Consider the following 20515-nt stretch of genomic DNA (forward strand, 5'->3'; position numbering starts at 1 on the left):
TCATCTACAACCCGACGGCCTCTAAGCGGGGCTACTCTGAAAAACAATTTGAAGTGCGCAAGCAAAAATATTCACAATTTTATTTTATAACCATCATTTGTGTTGAGTTTCATTCATATACAAGTATTGAGCCTCCTCTTAAATTTATATCTTGCAGATGTGGGATGAACTCCTACCACAAGATCGCATACAAGCAATTCAAGAGGAATTGGCGGAATTCTTTCTTGACCACGTCATCAATAAAGCCAGAGAATACCATGTGGAAGTTGATATAGACATGAGATGTTAGGAATTGTAAGAGATTTTATATTGTATATATGTAGCTGGTAGCGTCTTGTAGATATACGAAAACTTGTTGTTCGAAAAATCTCTCGGAGAAAGAGAGGTGCACACCTCTCTGTATATGTTCATGACGATCTTGTGTAATTAATGGTTCCTTCATTTGCTTAATAGCTAGCATGTCGAGTTCTCTCTATATGTATAGTAGCTAGCATCAACCAAGCATGGAGATAAGAGAGGTCACTTCTCTCTATTACCTAGCTAATAGAATATATGAAACCCCTAAATTAATCCTCCAAAACCCCCTAAACCCCCCCCCCACCCCTTCAAAAAAACCCTGCTCCTGCCAGCTGCTGGCGCGTGGATGCCTTTTGGTCCTGGTTGGTGTTACCAACCGGGATTAAGTGTGCTCCTGTCTAGGTGCCCCGCAGCGGCCACGTGGAGCCCCTTCTGTCCCAGTTCAGAAGCGAACCGACACTAGTAGGGAAAACGTTATACATAGAATCTTAGCAGCAGCGCGGTTTAAAAATAGGTGCTACTGGTAACTAGCAGTTGCGAGCTTAAAGGAACCGCGCTACTAATAACAGATAGCAGTAGCACTCTAGGTGAAACAAGCGCTACTACTATAATTGCCACGGATTTGCCCCCAGACTATTGTATAATGTAGTTTATTTTTACTGTTTTTAGTAAGTGTTTAAAATATAGTAAGTAAATTAATAAACTAGTTGAACTACTTTAGTTGTAGTTGAACTAGTTTAGTAAGTAAATTAATAAACTAGTTGAACTAGTTGAATTAATAGAACTAATGTATTTTTAGTAAGATAATTAATATAACTAGTTGAACTACTTTAGTTTTTGAAATAACTAGTTTTTTCTATTTATAGTAAGTTTATATTTAGTAAGAACTAGTTGAATTAATAAAACTAGTTGAACATGTCATATTTGTTGTTATTTTTTAGTTTAAGCAATTATTTGGGATGTATTAGTGATAACTTATATGGTTTTTGCTTTTGCAGAAATTAAGGAGCCCCTCCATCATCCCCGCCATTCTCCCCGTCACCGACCCCCTCCGACATCGAGGTGAGACCAGCCATATATCCATGTATATCTTGTGTTGCTCAAATAGGATATGTGGTTGCCCAAGTGGCCGTTCATGTTTAGTTTACACCTCCAAGTGGCCTATGTTTTGCCGGAGTGTTGATTAATTTCCGTTCCGGCAAATTTCAGGCGCTCGATATGTCCTTTTTTAGCAAAGGTCATGCCGGATTTTTCCGTGAATTCTGGCATGACTTGTGCTAGAATATGTAGGAAATATCGAGTGGCCTGGAGTTTCTCGAAAAATAATGATCTAGTTTAGGGTTTTTAGTACATATATTTAATTGTACAAGTTTAATCTTTGAATTATGAACGTAGGAAATGTCGTACTCGGACGACAACAGTCTCCCGGGGGAGTGCAGCTGGTGCCACGACGATCGAGGTATGTGTGACAGGTTCGTTGAGCTGGACGAAGATCGGCGCTTCAGCATTAAGCTCGAGTTGACCTTCGATGTTGAAACGGTATGCAACAATGACAAGTGTTTTTTTCATAATTAAGCATTACTTCAACTATTTCAACGTCTAATTTTCATCTTTTATAATTCGACTAGCTTATCCCATGCCATGCAAGACGCTATGTCTTAGAGAGGATGTGTTTTGAAGACCATGAAAATTTTCAAACAAAGAAAATAAACCTAAGGACCCATCATGATATCGATTTTGAAGTAAATCTGTACAATTCTCAGAGCGTAACCCATTTTGGTTGCCAAAATTGGGAAGCACTTTGCAAAATGTATGGTTTTTATGAGGGTATGATTGTCACCATGGATCTTGGTGATCCTGACATCGAGCAAGACAATATTGACATTTGGGTCCTTGTTGGTACGCTTCTGATTCTACCGCAATGTGAGTTTCTCAAACATAGTTATTAACTAATTTATATTGTTTATTTCAAAATAGTTGACAGCTTATTTCCATTGACAGCTTATTTTGCATCTTCAAAGAATGTGCAGAAGATGGTAGACAAAACCCACTACAGAGATGGCTCTGAATTAACTTATAAGGAGAAAAGTCATCTGATTGCTTATTGTACTTATCTTGAGAATTACAATACCTATTATCGAACTCCTCCAAATTATGGTGAATACGTGTCACTGTTGGGGACGTAGTAATTTCAAAAAATTTCCTACGCACACTCAAGATCATGGTGATGCATAGCAACGAGAGGGGAGAGTGTGTCCACATACCCTCGTAGACCGAAAGCGGAAGCGTTAGCACAACGCGGTTGATGTAGTCGTACGTCTTCATGATCCGACCGATCAAGTACCGAACACACGGCACCTTCGAGTTCTACACATGTTCAACTCGATGACGTCCCTCGAACTACGATCCAGCCGAGTGTTGAGGGAGAGTTTGCTCAGCACGACGGTGTGGTGATGATGGTGATGTTCTACCGACGCAGGGCTTCGCCTAAGCACCGCTACGATATGATCGAGGTGGATTATGGTGGAGGGGGCACCGCACACGGCTAAGAGATCAAGAGATCAATTGTGTGTCTATGGGGTGCCCCCTGGCCACGTATATAAAGGAGTGGAGGAGGGGGAGGGCTGGCCCTCTCTATGGCGCGCCCTAGGGGAGTCCTACTCCGACCGGGAGTAGGATTCCCCCTTTCCTAGTAGAACTAGGAGCCCTTCCAAGTAGTAGGAGTAGGAGGGAAGGAAAAGGGAAGGGAAAAGAAGAAGGAAGGAAGGGGGCGCCCCCTCCCTAGTCCAATTCGGACCAGCCCATGGGGAGGGGTGCGGCCACCCTTTGAGGCCTTGCTCTCCTTTCCCGTATGGCCCATTAAGGCCCAATACGAATTCCCCTAACTCCCCGGTACTCCCGAAAATACCCGAATCACTCGGAACCTTTCTGATGTACGAATATAGTCGTCCAATATATTGATCTTTACGTCTCAACCATTTCGAGACTCCTCGTCATGTCCCCGATCTCATCCGGAACTCCAAACTCCTTCGGTACATCAAAACACATAAACTCATAATATAACCGTCATCAAACTTTAAGCGTGCGGACCCTACGGGTTCGAGAACTATGTAGACATGACCGAGACACGTCTCCGGTCAATAACCAATAGCGGAACCTGGATGCTCATATTGGCTCCTACATATTCTACGAAGATCTTTATCGGTCAAACCGCATAACAACATATGTTGTTCCCTTTGTCATCGGTATGTTACTTGCCCGAGATTCGATCGTCGGTATCTCAATACCTAGTTCAATCTCATTACCGGCAAGTCTTTTTACTCGTTCCGTAACACATCGTCCTACAACTAACTCATTAGTTGCAATGCTTGCAAGGCTTATAGTGATGTGCATTACCGAGTGGGCCTAGAGATACCTCTCCGATAATCGGAGTGACAAATCCTAATATTGAAATACGCCAACCCAACAAGTACCTTCGGAGACACCTGTAGAGCACCTTTATAATCACCCAGTTACGTTGTGACGTTTGGTAGCACACACAGTGTTCCTGCGGTAAACGGGAGTTGCATAATCTCATAGTCCTAGGAACATGTATAAGTCATGAAGAAAGCAATAGCAACAAACTAAACGATCAAGTGCTATGCTAACGGAATGGGTCAAGTCAATCACATCATTCTCTAATGATGTGACCACGTTAATCAAATGACAACTCATGTCTATGGCTAGGAAACTTAACCATCTTTGATTCAACGAGCTAGTCAAGTAGAGGCATACTAGTGACACACTGTTTGTCTATGTATTCACACATGTATTATGTTTCCGGTTAATACAATTCTAGAATGAATAATAAACATTTATCATGATATAAGGAAATAAATAATAACTTTATTATTGCCTCTAGGGCATATTTCCTTCAGTCTCCCACTTGCACTAGAGTCAATAATCTAGTTCACATCACCATGTGATTTAACATCAATAGTTCACATTACCATGTGATTAACCCATAGTTCACATCGTCATGTGAACAACACCCAAAGGGTTTACTAGAGTCAATAATCTAGTTCAAATCACTATGTGATTAATACCCAAAGAGTACTAAGGTGTGATCATGTTTTTCTTGTGAGGGAAGTTTAGTCAACGGGTCTGTCACATTCAGATCCGTATGTATTTTGCAAATTTCTATGTCAACAATGCTCTGCACGGAGCTACTCTAGCTAATTGCTCCCACTTTCAATATGTATCCAGATTGAGATTTAGAGTCAGCTGGATCAGTGTCAAAATTTGCATCGACGTAACCCTTTACGACGAACCCTTTTTGTCACCTCCATAATTGAGAAACATATCCTTATTCCACTAAGGATAATTTTGACTGCTGTCTAGTGATCTACTCCTAGATCACTATTGTATCCCTTGCCAAACTCAGGGCAGGGTATACAATAGGTCTGGTACACAGCATGGCATACTTTATAGAACCTATGGCTGAGGCATAGGGAATGACTTTAATTCTCTCTCTATCTTCTGTCATGGTCGGGTTTTGAGTCTTACTCAACTTCACACCTTGGAACACAGGCAAGAACTCCTTCTTTGACTGTTCCATTTTGAACTATTTCAAAATCTTGTCAAAGTATGTACTCATTGAAAAACTTATCAAGCGTCTTGATCTATCTCTATAGATCTTGATGCTCAATATGTAAGCAGCTTCACCGAGGTCTTTCTTTGAAAAAACTCCTTTCAAACACTCCTTTATGCTTTACAGAATAATTCTACATTATTTCCGATCAACAATATGTCATTCACATATACTTATCAGAAATGTTGTAGTGCTCCCACTCACTTTCTTGTAAATACAAGCTTCACAGCAAGTCTGCATAAAACTATATGCTTTGATCAACTTATCAAAGCGTATATTCCAACTCCGAGATGCTTGCACCAGTCCATAGATGGATCGCTGGAGCTTCCATGTTTTGTTAGCACCTTTAGGATTGACAAAACCTTCTGGTTGTATCATATACAACTCTTCTTTAATAAATCCATTAAGGAATGCAGTTTTGTTTATCCATTTGCCAGATTTCATAAAATGTGGTAATTGCTAACATGATTCGGACAGACTTAAGCATAGAAACGAGTGAGAAACTCTCATCATAGTCAACACCTTGAACTTGTCAAAAACCTTTTGCGACAATTCTAGCTTTGTAGATAGTAACACTACTATCAGCGTCCGTCTTCCTCTTGAAGATCCATTTATTTTCTATGGCTTGCTGATCAACGGGCAAGTCAACCAAAGTTCATACTTTGTTCTTATACATGGATCTCATCTTAGATTTCATGGCATCAAGCCATTTCGTGGAATCTGGGCTCATCATCGCTTCCTCATAGTTCGTAGGCTCATCATGGTCAAGTAACATGACCTCCAGAATAGGATTACCGTATCACTCTGGTGCGGATCTCACTCTGGTTTACCTACGAGGTTTCGGTAGTAACTTGATCTGAAGTTACATGATCATCATCATTAGCTTCCTCACTAATTGGTGTAGTAGTCACAGGAACAGATTTCTGTGATGAACTACTTTCCAATAAGGGAGCAGGTACAGTTACCTCATCAAGTTCTACGTTCCTCCCACTCACTTCTTTCGAGAGAAACTCCTTCTCTAGAAAGGATCCATTCTCAGCAATGAATATCTTGCCTTTCGGATCTGTGATAGAAGGTGTACCCAATATTTTCTTTTGGGTATCCTATGAAGACGCACTTCTCCAATTTGGGTTTGAGCTTATCAGGTTGAAACTTTTTCACATAAGCATTGCAACCTCAAACTTTAAGAAACGACAGCTTAGGTTTCTTGCCCAACCATAGTTCATACGGTGTCGTCTCAACGGATTTAGATGGTGCCCTATTTAACGTGAATGTAGTTGTCTCTAATGCATAACCCCAAAATGATAGCGGTAAATCAGTAAAAGACGTCATAGATCGCACCATATCTAATAAAGTACGGTTACGACGTTCAGACACACCATTACACTGTGGTGTTCGAGGTGGCGTGAGTAGTGAAACTATTTCACATTGTTTTAACTGAAGGCCAAACTCGTAACTCAAATATTTTACTTCTGCGATCATATCGTAGAAACTTTTATTTTTGTTACGATGATTCTTCACTTCACTCTGAAATTTTTTGAACTTTTCAAATGTTTCAGACTTCTGTTTCATAAGTAGATCTACTCATATCTGCTCAAATCATCTGTGAAGATCAGAAAATAATGATACCTGCCGTGAGCCTCAATATTCATCGGACCACATACATCAGTATGTATGATTTCCAACAAATCTTTTTCTCGCTCCATTGTTCTGGAGAACAGAGTCTTAGTCATGTTGCCCATGAGGCATGGTTCACAAGCATCAACTGATTCATAATCAAGTGATTCCAAAAGCCCATCAGCATGGATTTTCTTCATGCGCTTTACACCAATATGACCTAAACGGTAGTGCCACAAATAAGTTGCACTATCATTATTAACTTTGCATCTTTTGCCTTCAATATTATGAAAATGTGTGTCACCATGATCGAGATCCAACAAGCCATTTTCATTGGGTGTATGACCATAGAAGGTTGTATTCATGTAAACAGAATAACAATTATTCTCTAACTTACATGAATAACCGTATTGCAATAAACATGATCCAATCATATTCATGCTCAACGCAAACACTAAATAACATTTATTTTAGGTTTAACACTAATCCTGAAAGTACAGGAAGTGTGCAATGATGATCATATCAATCTTGGAAGCATTTCCAATACACATCGTCACTTCACCCTTAGCTAGTCTCTGTTCATTCTGCAACTCCCGTTTAGAGTTACTATTATTAGCAATTGAACTAGTATCAAATACTGAGGGGTTGCTATAAGCATTAGTGAAGTACACATCAATAACATGTATATCAAATATACCTATGTTCACTTTGCCATCCTTCTTATCCGCCAATTACTTGGGGTAGTTCCGCTTCAAGTGACCTTTCCCTTTGAAGTAGAAGCACTCAGTTTCAGGCTTAGGTCCAGACTTGGGTTTTTCACTTGAGCAGCAACTTGCTTGCCGTTCTTCTTGAATTCCTCTTTATTCCCTTTGTCCCTTTACTTGAACTAGTGGTTTTGTTTACCATCAACACTTGATGGTTTTCTTGATTTCTACCTTCGTCGATTTCAGCATCACGAAGAGCTTGGGAATCGTTTTCGTTATCCCTTGCATATTAGAGTTCATCACGAAGTTCTACTAACTTGGTGATGGTGACTAGAGAATTCTGTCAATCACTATTTTATTTGGAAGATTAACTCCCACTTGATTCAAGCGATTGTAGTACCCAGACAATCTGAGCACATGTTCACTGCTTGAGCTATTCTCCTCCATCTTTTAGCTATAGAACTTGTTGGAGACTTCATATCTCTCAACTCCGGTATTTGCTTGAAATATTAACTTCAACTCTTGGAACATCTCATATGGTCCATGAAGTTCAAAACGTCTTTCAAGTCCCGATTCTAAGCTGTTTAAGCATGGTGCACTAAACTATCAAGTAGTCATCATATTGAGCTAGCCAAACGTTCATAATGTCTGTATCTACTCCTACAATAGGTCTGTCACCTAGCAGTGCATCAAAGACATAATTCTTATGTGCAGCAATGAGGATAATCCTCAGATCACGGATCCGATCCGCATCATTGCTACTAACATTTTTCAACATAATTTTTCTCTAGGAACACAATAAACTGGGAGCAACATCGCGAGCTATTGATCTACAACATAGATATGCTAATACTACCAGGACTAAGTTCATGATAAATTAAAGTTCAATTAATCATATTACTTAAGAACTCCCACTTAGATAGACATCCCTCTAATCATCTAAGTGATCACGTGATCCAAATCAACTAAACCATAACTGACCATCACGTGAAATGGAGTAGCTTTCAATGGTGAAAATCATTATGTTGATCATATCTACTATATGATTCACGCTCGACCTTTCGGTCTCAGTGTTCTGAGGCCATATCTGCATATGCTAGGCTCGTCAAGTTTAACCCGAGTATTTCTGCGTGTGCAAAACTGGCTTGCACCCGTTGTAGATGGACGTAGAGCTTATCACACCCGATCATCACGTGGTGTCTGGGCACGACGAACTTCAGCAACGGTGCATACTCAGGGAGAACACTTTTATCTTGAAAGTTAGTGAGAGATCATCTTATAATGCTACCGTCATAACTAAGCAAAGTAAGATGTATAAAAGATAAACATCACATGCAATCAAAAAATATGTGATATGATATGGCCATCATCATCTTGTGCCTTTGATCTCCATCTCCAAAGCATCGTCATGATTTCCAGCGTCACCGGCATGACACCATGATCTCCATCATCTTGATCTATATCAATGTTTCTTCACATGGTTGTCTCGCCAATTATTTCTCTTGCAACTATTGCTATCGCATAGCGATAAAGTAAAGCAATTATTTGGCGCTTGCATCTTATGCAATAAAGAGACAACCATAAGGCTTCTGCCAGTTGCCGATAACTTCAACAAAACATGATCATCTTATACAAAAACTTATATCTCATCACGTCTTGACCATATCACATCACAACATGCCCTGCAAAAACAAGTTAGACATCCTCTACTTTGTTGTTGCAAGTTTTTACGTGGCTGCTACGGGCCGAGCAAGAACCGCTCTTACCTACGCATCAAAACCACAACGATAGTTTGTCAAGTTAGTGATGTTTTAACCTTCTCAAGGACCGGGCGTAGCCACACTCGGTTCAACTAAAGTTGGAGAAACTGACACCCGCTAGTCACCTGTGTGCATAGCACGACGGTAAAACCAGTTTCGCGTAAGCGTACGCGTAATGTCGGTTCGGGCCGCTTCATCCAACAATACCGTTGAACCAAAGTATGACATGCTGGTAAGCAGTATGACTTATATCGCCCACAACTCACTTGTGTTCTACTCGTGCATATTACATCAACTCATAAAACCTGGCTCGAATGCCACCGTTGGGGAACGTAGTAATTTCAAAAAAAATCCTACGGACACTCAAGATCATGGTGATGCATAGCAACGAGAGGGGAGAGTGTGTCCACGTACCCTCGTAGACCGAAAGCGGAAGCATTAGCACAACGCGGTTGATGTAGTCGTACGTCTTCACGATCCGACCGATCAAGTACCGAACGCACGACACATCCGAGTTCTGCATATGTTCAACTCGATGACGTCCCTCGAACTCCGATCCAGCCGAGTGTTGAGGGAGAGTTTCGTCAGCACGACGGCGTGGTGATGATGGTGATGTTCTACCGACGCAGGGCTTCGCCTAAGCACCACTACGATATGATCGAGGTGGATTATGGTGGAGGGGGGCACCGCACACGGCTAAGAGATCAAGAGATCAATTGTGTGTCTATGGGGTGCCCCCTGGACACGTATATAAAGGAGTGGAGGAGGGGGAGGGCCGGCCCTCTCTATGGCGCACCCTAGGGGAGTCCTACTCCCACCGGGAGTAGGATTCCCCCTTTCCTAGTAGAACTAGGAGCCCTTCCAAGTAGTAGGAGTAGGAGGGAAGGAAAGGGAAGGGAAAAGGAGAAGGAAGGAAGGGGGCGCCCCCCTCCCTAGTCCAATTCGTACCAGCCCATGGAGAGGGGTGCGACCACCCTTTGAGGCCTTTCTCTCCTTTCCCGTATGGCCCATTAAGGCCCAATACCAATTCCTGTAACTCCCCGGTACTCCCGAAAATACCCGAATCACTCGGAACCTTTCCGATGTCCGAATATAGTCGTCCAATATATCGATCTTTACGTCTCGACCATTTCGAGACTCCTCGTCATGTCCCCGATCTCATCCGGGACTCCGAACTCCTTCGGTACATCAAAACACATAAACTCATAATATAACCATCATCGAACTTTAAGCGTGTGGACCCTATGGGTTCGAGAACTATGTAGACATGACCGAGACACATCTCCAGTCAATAACCAATAGCGGAACCTGGATGCTCATATTGGCTCCTACATATTCTACGAAGGTCTTTATTGGTCAAACAGCATAACAACATATGTTATTCCCTTTGTCATCGGTATATTACTTGCCCGAGATTCGATCGTCGGTATCTCAATACCTAGTTCAATCTCGTTACCGGCAAGTCTCTTTACTTGTTCCGTAACACATCATCCTGCAACTAACTCATTAGTTGCAACGCTTGCAAGGCTTATAGTGATGTGCATTACCGAGTGGGCCCAGAGATACCTCTCCGACAATCGGAGTGACAAATCCTAATCTCGAAATATGCCAACCCAACAAGTACCTTCGGAGACACCTGTAGAGCACCTTTATAATCACCCAGTTACGTTGTGACGTTTGGTAGCACACAAAGTGTTCCTCCGGTAAACGGGAGTTGCATAATCTCATAGTCATACGAACATGTATAAGTCATGAAGAAAGCAATAGCAACAAACTAAGTGATCAAGTGCTATGCTAACGGAATGGGTCAAGTCAATCACATCATTCTCTAATGATGTGACCCCGTTAATCAAATGACAACTCATGTCTATGGCTAGGAAACTTAACCATCTTTGATTCAACGAGCTAGTCAAGTAGAGGCATACTAGTGACATACTGTTTGTCTATGCATTCACACATGTATTATGTTTCCAGTTAATACAATTCTAGCATGAATAATAAACATTTATCATGATATAAGGAAATAAATAATAACTTAATTATTGCCTCTAGGGCATATTTCCTGCAGCCACTAGTGCACGTGTTGAACCACGGTAACTTCTATGGAGATACCCTGGTAAGATTTTTTACTATTACGACATCATTGCATCTTTTGCATACTTCTAAAACTAGTACATCATTGCTAACTACGAAGTTATTACTATGTTTTTCAACAGAAAATCCCGATGGATTGTGTGCCTCATCTGATGTATCAGAATGGTTGCCTTGCAGTTCTGAACATACAGCCAGGTCAATCTAAGGAGCTCACCTGTGCATATCAGATTTCTAAAACTGGTTAACACATGCTAATCAAAGAATGGAAAAAATGTTTGGACATTCGCAAGGAGGTTCTTGGAAGTAACATTAAGCGAAAGGCAAGAATTGGAGACAGGATAATCTCCATTCTCCATAATGGAGAGTCAGGGGCTATCTTGTTTTTTGCTATTTTACCTTAGAGAATATAGTAGGTCCTATGAGGTACAATATGTTTATTATGTGATACAATGTGTTAGAGTTGATGATGAGTACTTGTGATTACGACTAGTGACCAATTTGCTATGTGATGTCTCATTGATGAAAACGATGATCTTTAGGAGGTGTTATATGACAATGATGTATTATGATGATAAGTTGTTAATGATATGATGATTATATTTATTATATCATTGGGTGAAAGAACCGCGGATTAGTTTCAAGTGGATGTCCATCCACTTGAAACTAGTCCATGGTTCTTTCACCCCGTGATGTAATAACTCATTATGATGTAAAAACAATTTATAAATTCCTGTTGTATGAAAACTTGTGTAAAGGTGTACGAATACAACATGAAATAAAAAAGAAATAAAATACGAAATAATAGTAGCAGCGCGGGCAGGGAGAAGCGCCACTACTAATTACCAGTAGCGCTCCTCCGGGAAGTCGCTACTACTAACTTGATTTAGCAGTAGCGTGGGCGGAGGCACGCTACTGCTATACGTTAGTTGTAGCGCCTTATCAGTAGCGCATCGCCCCGCGCTACTGATAGGCCTAAAACCCGCGCTGCTGCTAGGCTTTTCCCTAGTAGTGCGGGACTAAAGGTTTTTGAGTTTAGTCCCGACCCTTTAGTCCCGGTTCCAGAACCGGGGCTAATGGGTATGGGCCTCTCGAACCAGGACAAATGGCCCGTTTTCTACTAGTGTCTTCGTGTGTACAAGCTTCACGTTGCAGACTTAGAGCTGACCAACAAGCTACTCCTTGACACGCTCACCCACATCGCCCTATCTACGCCTGCAAGAACTCCTGTACAAATAAAAGGGAGACTAAATGAATCCAGCAGGGTTAGCATGTTAAGCTTGGTGGGATTTTGAGGCCCTTTGTATCCCTTATTGTTTGCTTAGTTAATTTTCAATCAAAGTCTTTAGTTTCGTTCGGTACAAATAAAATTTTCAATACAAAGGATATTTCTTCTTTTTGAATCAGGGAAGATTCTTATATTCGAGGAGCAGCGGATGTTTTGATGAATGATTTATTATGATGTTCTTGAAGTCATAGTAGATGCATGATTAAAAAAGTGCACTAATGTATTCCCACTTGCAGATAAGTATGAGTGTTTCACATCTTCACTATCGATCGGATAGGAGAGGATGACAATTGAATGAGATAGATCACTTTTATTTCACTTTAATCTCTTCTATGGAATATGAATAAAATCGATGCAGACAATTGTTTTCTCGTGCAAATAAGTTAATAAAGAGCAATTAGCTTCATTGGTAAAACTCTCCCTAATAAATTAATGTTTGCGAAAACCACGTTATTGACACAACGAACCATGCGTTGCTTTTCATGTAATGCTTCAATAATATGGGGAGTGACATGGACATAGGCTTGATCCTTAAAATAAAAGGGGAAGATAAACATAACCAAGAGACCAATGCAACTTGCTAGCCTAAAATATGGGTGAATTGCCACATAGAGTTGTGATACGTTTGCTAACCAATAGAATACTAATGTTTGGAATCCTTCTTGATCATCTGATTAAGTGGAGATATAATAGTGCTCATCATGATCATTCATCTGGCATGAAATTTTTTTATCTTGTGATGGACTCATTAATTTTTACTAGATGACACCCCTCACATTGTTGCAGGAACATTTTTGTAAGATATTTGAATGTGAGTCATTCTATGGAACATGAATATTTTTTTTAAACGGAGGGATACTAACTCTACTATCATGCAGAAATTCAAGAGCATGACCGAAACATACCTCCATGTCGGCTTGCGAACATGTCTATCATGTCGTTCACGCCCTGGTTCATGGCGTTAGCTCGCTCCCACATAGCCTTGAGGGTGCCCCGGTGTGCTGCTTTCAACATGGGATTCGTCCAGGATCCATTGGCATCCTGGCGACGTTGAGTCGATGCAACTTCAGATTGCACCATAGACATCTCCTCGTAGGTATCCGTTACTAGAGCCGCGCCAGACGTGGTGGCAGGAGTTGAAGGTTGCTGGGGAGAAGAAGCGTTATGGACAAGAGCGGTTGACGACCCGAACATCGTGGCCGGATCGGTCGGTGGACGAAGTCAACGAAAGGTATTGCCCTTCCCCTTGTCGACCTGGGGAATTAACTTACCAAGAAGTTGATTCCACAGGTCAACCCGTGTGACCTCAGACACACAGGTTGTCACCGGTGTTTGACTTGTGGCCTTTCCGTCAGCTCCATGCCGACGTGTGGGTGGAGGCGGGAGGTGCGACGAAGAGGTGGCGGCGAGGTTATTGCCGACAGAGGCGCGTGTGCGGGACGCATAGGCCCTGAAACTTCGCTCCACAACCATGTTCATTCAGTGTTATGGTGTCTAGTCAGGTCCAGTGTTTGCCCCAAAACACACAAATGATAGTTTATTGAGTGTATGTTCCCTTTTACGGTATCTGCAAGAGTTCAGTAAATCCAAATGATCCGAGCTATCGAGCAACGTATATCTAACGTCTCATGCGACTCCAGGTGTTTACATCACATCAACAATAATCTACAAACATGTCAACTGCATTAATACTAACTTAGAAACGGCATTATTTGCATTAAGCACAATTAATTTTCATATCAATATTAATTTTCATTAATGTCGGAAATAATACTACTCTCAAACTGGACGTCCGTTGAACGTACGTGATTATACTAGTACGAGAAGATGGCCAGACGGTTTTGAAACAGGAAGTTGTATTAAAGGTCCAAATCTTGACTGCAAAACCATGAATATTGACAATGCTAAAAAAACATAAAATCATCCAAGAGAGCAGGCATGTCTATCTATCTATCTATACCTATAATAATTACAGACTCTAGAAATTACCACGTTAATCAATAATTAGGAGCCGTTAATACAGACTCTTTAGAAATTACCACGTTAATCAGTAATTAGGAGCCGTTAATCTGGTGGGACCGAGTTATTACGGTCTAGATCTTCCTAATTTTTTTACGGAAAAAACTATTAACCATCGTATTGTGGTAGGAATCTCTCCCACGTGCAAGCAATCTAGATCTTCCTATTTGTTTCATGGAGAAAACTATTGTTAAAAAACTCTTAGGCATCGTATTATGGTAGGAATCTCTCATGTGCAAGCTATCTCTCAATCATGGACGCGGTTTCCTCTGTGATCGATGCCATCCTGCTGCACGAACGAATATCCAGTCATCTCTCCCCTCCTCAAATTTTACTTCAATTGCAAAATATAGCAACAGATTTATCCATCACGGAGACCAAGCAGGAAGAAAAAACGGGAAACATAAAGGACCAGGTCGTGGGCTGAATTGTCCTGCACCTGGTCGTTCGAAGGGAAACGGAGAGAATCAGCGGCGGCTGGCTAGCGCCGCGACGGACTTGGCTAGTTGGTGCGTATATGCATTCAGAAGGTCAAGAAGTCAGCACCTTAGCAGTATTTATTCAAAGCAACAAAGAAGCTCGAAAATGATGCCCAAGTTAACCTCTTGGTAGTACTTCCTCATATTTCATCTACTTGGTTATCTTAGTGTCGTCCCTATAATAAAAACATATCTGAGTTGATGTTTGTACAGTTTACGTACTCTGTACACCATGTTGGGACTTGCTTAGTAAGAGCTGCTATTGAGTTAAGATCAGATTAATAACACCAATAAACTTCCAAGAAATGTATGTTGTTGTGGTTGATATCTACTTTGTACATACATGTGCACAGTTTACTAGACACACATCATGACCAGATAAAGTTTAGTTTCTATTTCTTTATTTAAGCAGAATATATGGCCTTGCATGTGTCTATTTCCGTTCTCATATAATTGAAGGAATCATGTTATATGATCCAATCTAAAACTTTATACTTTAACGAAAGAGAGCAGGTTATGCCCAGATTAATTTTGACATCATATTCTGTAACAAATGTCTATGAAGAGATCATTGGTATGTACACTTTGGATGCTCTCAAGTTCATGGAATATTTAATGGCAATGAAAGTTTATCAAATCATCAAAAGAACAGTTGGGCACTCATGAATTTCCCATTCTGGACATCTTTTGCGTTGGCTTAATTTGGTGCAAATAGTTCATTATTCATGGTATCTCCCATTTCCTTCTTACTTTCTGGTGAGGTCAATTAATTAATGGACAGACAAATAGGATGATTATCTATATGGATGGTGCTACTTGGAATTATTATTATTTAGTATGAAATGATATTCTTATGTTGTACATACACACATATGCGTCACTTCAAGAATTAACTATATTATTTGTTAGTATGCAAATTGATTTTGGTTGCAACAACCACATTAGCCTCTCTATTTTTGACAATGTCTGCATAATGTTCAAGTTCTACATTTCTACAACAATGCCAAGAAAACATATTATTCTTTCTTCGCATATATTTATTGATGCAAACATACCGTTCTGCCCTATTTCTCTATCAGATCATGGATCAATATATTTCCGTAATTTGCATGCTAGCCCTAATCTCGTAGCTAATTGGTCCCTAATTTTCTGTCTTCTAAATGATTATTACTTCACTGTATTATTGTAGGCTGAACAAACTAATGGCCTCCACCATATCTACTAGATTTCCGGTCCGAATGAAGAACAAAGTATCACCATATTGGGGGCAATGAGTTAATTGCACAAAAAAACAAATCAATATCATATTTGCCATGTTGAATGGTTACTTTTCGTAATCTTATAACTACTTCTTACATTTGTTCTTTAACACATATGATTTATCATAAAACATGAAATATTTCTTTCTCCTATCTGACACCGATTGAGTGTGTGTACATGGTTTACCGGTACCACAATTTCCATCATTTAATGGAAGATTCACATATAGCGCTGAAATGTAAGTAACTAGCACGTGCGAATGCACGGGTTCGCGACTAGTACACTTAATTGTGTTGTCTTTATGTCACATAATGTTAGCCATGCCCGGACATCAACTAAATTGAAACCAAGCTTGGAACATAGGGAATTGCATGGAATTCTATAAACACTGTTGGGAATTTGTTAAAAACGATATTATGCACCTATTCAAAGCGTTCCACAACAATACCTTGGATGTGGCACGCCTGGACTATGGTGTCATAACACTGATTCCTAAGATGAATGGAGCAAAGAAAATACAACAGTACCGCCCAATATGCCTCCTACGATGCCCATACAAAGTGATCACGAAAGTTCTGGACAATAGGGTTGCGGTATTTGCTGATAAGCTGATTAGCAAGCACCATAATGCTTTTATCAAGCATAGAAATATAATGGATGGAATCCTCACGCTACATGAGGTGTTGCATCACACTCATCAAAAGAAGAAATGTGGGATTGTATTAAAATTGGACTTTGAAAAAGCATACGATAAGATAAACTGGGACTTCCTGCTAGAAAGTCATTGTAATCGTGGCTTTGGGGCAACCTCGTGTGGATGGATCGAACGAATCCTACATAATGGCACAGTGAGCATTAAACTGAACAATGAAACATGTGCGTATTTCCAAAGTTACAAGGGGGTCCGGCAAGGCGATCCCCATTCTCCTTTCCTTTTTTAACCTGGGTGTAGAGACACTCTCGAAAATGGTTCTTAATGCACAAAAAGAGAAAGTGCTGACGGGCTTATCACATGACTTGATTGAGGGGGGTGTGGCTATCCTGCAATATGCAGATGACACTGTAATATGTTTTGAACATTATAAGGAAGCGGCTGTGAATCTGAAGCTTCTATTGTACCTGTTTGAACTTATGTCAGGACTGAAGATCAATTTTATGAAAAGCGAAATCCTCTGTGTCGGTGGAGATGATAGTACCCTTTCCTTTTATGCTGATCTCTTTAATTGTAGTATTGGACATTTTCCAATGAAATACTTGGGAGTCCCAGTCAGTTTCTCTTCTTTGCGTAGCATAGACTGGGATTTTATGGATGAGAGGTTCCTTAAATGCTGTGAATCCTGGATTGGTAATGCAGCATCTTCGGGTGGGAGGCTCATCCTTCTCAATTCCTCATTAACTAGCATTGTCTTTTACTACATGTCTATGTTCCTTCTTCCTAAAGGGGTGATTGAGAAACTGGATAAACACCGTAAGCGGTTCTTTTGGCAAGAACATGAGGGGCGTAAACGATACCATCTAGTGAGATGGAATAGAATTTGTAGATCCAAAGAGAAAGGGGGACTGGGAGTCAAGGATCTTCATAAACAGAATTTAAGCCTCCTCACCAAGTGGTGGCGGAAGCTGAAAACTAAACAAGGGCTATGGCAGGATGTGATCCAGGCCAAGTACTTTAAGCAAGACACGGTGACCTCTGTCAAAACTAAATTCAATGACTCGCCAATCTGGAAAGCAATCATGAAAACTAAAGATTACTACCTGGCTGGCAGAAAAGTGAATTTACAATCTAGAGATCTTGCTAGACTGTGGGTTGATCCAGTTGGCAATGAACCTCCCCTCCAGTTGCAGTTTCCTATGATTTATGATATTCGCAATGATCAGGATATCACGATTGCTAAGTTTACGGAAGGGGTGGAGGAAAAAAACTTTTTTAGAAGGCAACTCCACCCTCCCATGCTTGAGCAATGGAATGATATCAAATCTATAGTGGGGACTTGGCCGATGACTGGCGAAGCCGACCAAGTGGTCTGGACCTTGGGGAAGAAAAGTAGGTTTACTACGAAATCTGTTTATGAATATTTGGAAAGAAATGTGGCGGGGGCAAACTACAAGTGGATATGGAAAGCAAAAATTCCCCTTAAAATTCAAATTTTCCTTTGGCAACTGTTTCAGGACGCTATCCTAACTAGAGATGTGATGAGTAGACGAAAGTGGCTGGGAAATCCTACCTGCTCCTTCTGTGCGGAGAGAGAAACATCCCAGCATCTCTTCTTCACTTGCCCTGTGGCCAGAGTCCTCTGGAGGACTGTAGGTTGTGTACTGGGCACGGATCTGTGTCCAAGTAACATTTGGCAGTACTATTCATGGGCTTACATGTTTTTACATGATGGGGAGAAATTTTATACCTTTGGTCTAGCAGGTTATGTTGGGCGATGTGGATTAATTGTAACAGTGTTACCTTTGAGTCTAAACAGATGAGGTCGCCTTTTGATGTGGTTTACTCTGCATGTGGTTTTCTTACCTACTGGGCAGGTTTGATGATAGGAGATGATCGAGGGATGATGGAGCGCGGAGCCAAGATTCTGAGGACCAATGCATCGAACATGATGCGGATCTGTGCAGCGCCGAGGGGAACCTCAAACTAAGAGCTGAAGCATTTGCTGCTGATAGATAGTTCGTTTGCTCCTGCGTGAGTGCTTAACTATATCTGGAAAAATAGTCCTTTCGCCCCTGCGTGGGCTCATGGTTTATGTCTGGAGTAACCCTCCTAAAACTTGTTGGAATTCTCCTGGTTAGAGTTAGTCGGCTGGTTTTAGGGTGTCGTTGGGTTTTCGCCCCATGGTGAGCTGTTCGATGACAAGTGCTCATTGTGGGTTTCCCAGCGGTGCTTTGAGCTCGCTTCCCCTTTCTAGGTCTCCTTTTGAACTCTTAAAACTATATGTATTTCCGTTATGCTAAGTAATGGAAAGGGGTTATGCCCGGCTTAAAAAGAAAAGAACATAGGGAATTGCGTCATAGGAGAAGGTAGTTTGGCATGGATATTGAACAGGTGTGTCCTTGCCGACGTTGTAATAGTTAACTGCATGCAAACCAATTGTATCCTTGACCACAACATTTCCTCCAGGTTGATAGGTGCAGCGGCACATATACCTGTCAGAAAGTCGACACACGAGTACCCCATCTCCCAACACAGCCACGGGCCGAGGAGGTCTGGTCCAATCTATGAGGATGTTGTAGCGCTTCTCTCATTGTGACGTGTCCAAGTCGATGCATATCCACATGTCAAGGGATTGGTATAATCGCGAACCAACCTGTGGTTGAGATGGTTAGGTGGACAGTGGTATCTCCAATCCATCAGGGTTCAAATCCTTGTGCTTGCATTATTTCTGGATGTATTTCAGGATTTCCGGCGATGCGCTTTCAGTGGGAGGAGACGTTCCCGTCGACGACGATGCGCCTACGGTGACTTCGTAAATCTAAAGATGATATGCCGGCTCAGTCTCTCGAAAGTGCTTATAGGGGTAGGGTGTGCATGTGTGCGTCCATAGGGGTGAGTGTATGTGCGTGTATATGAGCGCTTGTGTGTACTGATGCTCAAAAAAAAGGGATTGGTATAATCGGCTTGCGCTTGTTGTCACACAGCTCCTGGCGCAGCTCCGACATGGTGGATGCTTGCTGTTCGAACAATGACCAGCAAGAAGGTGGACCAACAGTGTTGAACATTTCGTCGTCCAACCTTAACAAATAACAGGAGAAAACCTAACGGACCGTGGTGATGATCAATAATCCAGAACATGGACCCCTTGAAGAAGGTAGCCGTCCGTGGCGTTTTGACGTGGCATGGGGGCTGTGCCGGCGTCTCGTGCCAGGATGGAACGGTGCTTCCGATGGTGAACACCTCAACACGGGGTGATGGGCCGTAGCCGGTCACCGACCTGTGGTCAGGCTTGGATCGATGGTAAAAGCGGACGACCTTGTAGGCCTTCGAACGAGGGGCGCGTCCGAGGCCGAACACGGCGTTGCCAAAAGAGCGGTGCAGAGGCAGGATACGGCGCGTGGCCGGGTTGAGCACCCACCCTGCGTACTCGATGCCCACGAGCAGCAGCTCATCGCAGTGCACGAGGCTGGGATCCGATTGCACGGGGTACGACTGGACGGGCATGGGTGGCACGAGGGCCATCGCAGTGTCATACGGGTGATCCTCCTCCCACCGGTAGAGGCCGGCCATGGAGATGCTGTACCCGTCGCCGCCAGACAGGTAGAATATAGAGCCGTGGGGTGATTAGCAATCTCAGCTCCAGCGGAGACAGGTAGAGGTGCGCGTCATGGAAGGAGGAGTCCTCGGAGTCGGAGATGGTCCGGTGCCAGGCCTT

The sequence above is a fragment of the Triticum dicoccoides genome, chromosome 3A (genome assembly GCF_002162155.2).
Source record: "Triticum dicoccoides isolate Atlit2015 ecotype Zavitan chromosome 3A, WEW_v2.0, whole genome shotgun sequence".
NCBI classification, from domain to species: domain Eukaryota; kingdom Viridiplantae; phylum Streptophyta; class Magnoliopsida; order Poales; family Poaceae; genus Triticum; species Triticum dicoccoides.